The 3,681-nt window shown below is 34.2% G+C and overlaps 1 protein-coding gene and 1 long non-coding RNA gene across 5 annotated transcripts in view; one reads left to right on the plus strand and one right to left on the minus strand.

Annotated features, from left to right (window-relative positions):
- LOC106687569 (progestin and adipoQ receptor family member 4) overlaps positions 1-3,681 on the plus strand; it is a 66,382-nt gene that overhangs the window by 11,925 nt on the left and 50,776 nt on the right. The window lies entirely within an intron of this gene.
- LOC106687570 (uncharacterized) lies at positions 295-1,607 on the minus strand. Its single transcript, XR_001344181.2, has 3 exons — positions 1,543-1,607; positions 1,003-1,146; positions 295-627 (listed from the first exon to the last, which is right to left on the minus strand). It is a non-coding gene; the product is annotated as an uncharacterized lncRNA (long non-coding RNA).

Genomic DNA, 3,681 nt, shown 5'->3' on the forward strand with positions numbered 1-3,681 from the left:
TATGTTACTCAAATGGATGTTCAAAAACATCGATGTATTTTGGGTAATGTATTGTAAGCAACGATATTTTAAAAACATCGATGTTTTTTGGAGTCCATGTCCTATTGGTTGATTGAAAAAGCACTTCTGACTGGCCGAAGCATGGGTATTCTTTAGAACAGTCTTTATGTTCAGTAACATGGTTAAAAAAAAAATCGATGTTTTTTTAACATCGATGTTTTAGTATTAATATGTTTTTTTTTCGATTTCGCATGTCTAGTGTAAATTGTTTTTGATATAAATTTTAAACTCTTTAGGAAATATAATTAATGTTATTGCATGAAACAATATTTTTAAACAAAATCTTGTTCGGGGAGTACCATCACACAACTTTCAATTACACCCCCCCCACTATCTATCTATCTATCTGTGGTGCTACAGCCCAATTTGAACCTTGGCCTTCTTAATGAGCCTTCGGCATGTAGCTCGCTCTTGTGCGGTGCTCAGAAGTTCTCTGCAATCCCTGATGACGGCATCCTCCCATATCAGCCTTGGTCTGCCTCTTCCTCTGCTCCGATGCAGCCTACAATCCAGCATCCTCCTCGGGATCTCAACCGCTGGGATGGCTGGCCTTTTTTCCCGATCTCTCTAAAAGATCACGATTGAGATAAACTTAAAAGAAAAGATTGTATATATGTATATATAGTTGACCGTAAAAATTGATATATAAGAAGATGGTCAGGGTTGCGGTCAAAAGTGAAACAAAAATAGTTTACAACTATTTATGTTCCAACGTTTCGCCCCACTTTGCAGGGCTAAAAAGATACAAAATGATACTATGATAAGATACAATGATAGGAATAAAAATACAAATTTATTCTTATCATTGTATCATTTTGTATCTTTTTAGCCCTGCAAAGTGGGGCGAAACGTTGGAACATAAATAGTTGTAAACTATTTTTGTTTCACTTTTGACCGCAACCCTGACCATCTTCTTATATAAAAGAAAAGATATTTGCTTACTGACGGCAGGCTATTATCAATCACTGACAGGACTCAGCTGGGCCGGATGGAGCGTCTAAGAGTAACCATTTTTGAATTACGTTTTTCAATGTTGATACTGATCATTCATTTATCAAACTATTGTTCTAGATGAATGAGGTGAGTCTGCAATATATTTTGAAAAAAAAAGTTCATTAAATGAACTATAAAGTAGTTTATATTAATTATTTCCGTAATTTAAGCTATTTCCATGATATTTGTGAAATGATAATTTCACTCGTTATTTAAAAAAGAAAAATGTTCATTTTGAAAATCTGAATAATAAAAACTAATAAGTTATAGTAGTAGCCAAATTTCAGGAAATTCTTTCTTTCACTAAAAGTTCTGTGTTGGGGCCACAGCCTGGTTGTCCTTGGGACACCCTTACACAATGCCCAGAATTAGCTGGGTTCTACGGATAATTAATTTGGGCTTTTAAATATTGTGTTGATAGAGGGTGAAAAGAGAAATAGAATTAAAAGGATTTACCGTACACTCTAATAAGGTAAGATAGGCACTTACACTGATGTGAAAGATATGGTGAAAGGAGATAAATAAAAACTGACACAGTGCACATACTAGCTAAAATAGACACAACACTGTTATCCCTAACCCAAAGAGGTTACACTGCAGTAGATAGCAATTACCTCTGCTAGCAACAACTCGCTTAAAGATTCTTACACTTTGAAATACGGTGAGTTTGGAATTTATCGAATTGAGGTAGTGGAACAAAAAAATGGCCTGAACACTCTGCTTTTATAATATTTCCCAATTATAATTTTACTAAATATATATAACCTTTCTGGTTTCATATCCGCCCTTGTACGTGATTATCAAACCTTTCCTCCCGGATAACTGTCGGCTCCACCACCTGAATTCCAAACGGATCGTATCTTCCTGAAATTAAAAAGAAAAAAAAAGAGGTGGCAATAAATTTTAGGGAACAATGCCCTTCCCCCCTCCTCCCCCAATATTCCATCGACTTGGAAGAGCGGGTTCGATTCTGTTTACATTGACTCTACTATCCATTGTTGGACATTAAATGAAGCTGCATTTCTAATGGCCATGATGAGACAGCCACTATTCTCCGATTGATCAGCCTCTACAGGCCTAAGGCTTTCCCTACATCAAAGAAAAATAAAAGCCCAAGATACCACTTACGTCACTTCAGCTTTTCTTTCTTCCATTTTTCTTTTCAATATCCATTTTTCTTTAATTTTTGAAGGAAAAAATTGTAGGTTCCTTTTCAATTGAAGTCCTAAAAAAAGTAACTAAACTTTTTAATGAAACAGTGACTACCCTCTGGTAGCCGGAAAAGATGAAGAACAATATCCTCAGTATCTAAAGTGGCTCTAATTTGGTCCAAATTTTGGAGCATTAGTGTAAAATTCATCTACAATCAATTTCATCCAATTCGATTACTACTTTCGCTTACGGATGTCCAAAATATATTTCTTGACACGCCTATATTTCAAAAAACAGTTCGCTTCTGAGATTTTCTTCTCAACGATAAATAATTACATTGAAATATAGAAAAATATATGATACGATGTACGCATCATACGTGACAGTTATTACTGAATTTATAGAATTTTATCAACTTTACAGTGTAACCTCTTTGGGTTAGAGATAACAATGTTATGTCTATTTTAGCTAGTATGTGCACTGTGTCAGTTTTTATTTATCTCCTTTCACCATATCTTTCACATCAGTGTAAGTGCCTATCTTACCTTATTAGAGTGTACGGTAAATCCTTTTAATTCTATTTCTCTTTTCACCCTCTATCAACACAATATTTAAAAGCCCAAATTAATTATCCGTAGAACCCAGCTAATTCTGGGCATTGTGTAAGGGTGTCCCAAGGACAACCAGGCTGTGGCCCCAACACAGAACTTTTAGTGAAAGAAAGAATTTGCTAAAATTTGGCTACTACTATAACTTATTAGTTTTTATTATTCAGATTTTCAAACTGAACATTTTTCTTTTTTAAATAACGAGTGAAATTATCATTTCACAAATATCATGGAAACAGCTTAAATTACGGAAATAATTAGTATAAACTACTTTATAGTTCATTTAATGATAAGTATCAACATCGAAAAACGTAATTCAAAAATGGTTACTCTTAGACGCTCCATCCGGCCCAGCTGAGTCCTGCCAGTGATTGATAATACCCTGCCGTCAGTAAGCAAATATCTTTTCTTTTAAGTTTATCTCGATCGTGATGTTACTGCTGATATAATCACCATATCAATATCAACCCATACTAGATTAGCAATCACCATATTAACATCTAACTAATCGGAACCTATACAAGATTAGCAATAATGTATTCTATCATGAATAGAAAGAAGAACAGTATAAGTATCGATGTAGGAGTATCGAGCCTGTATCGACTGCTATAACCCTCCTCTTATCGTTATTATCGACTCTACAGGACAATAAACTAGCAAAATGTAAAAGAAAAAACATGTTACCTATCAAAATAATTTTGGTTTTGAATTTGTTAGTATTATGGAAAATGCTATGGTTAATGAAAATGACGATTAAACTGAATATCATTATTATCAACAAAAGTTTCCTTGAACAAGTTAGGACTATGTTGTTATCCCACAGGTTGTTTGTTATCCCAACCATTTCAAGTTAGCTTTAGCTTTAGAA

The sequence above is a fragment of the Halyomorpha halys genome, unplaced genomic scaffold (assembly GCF_000696795.3).
Source record: "Halyomorpha halys isolate HHAL.00 unplaced genomic scaffold, Hhal_1.1 Scaffold983.1, whole genome shotgun sequence".
Lineage (NCBI taxonomy): Eukaryota > Metazoa > Arthropoda > Insecta > Hemiptera > Pentatomidae > Halyomorpha > Halyomorpha halys.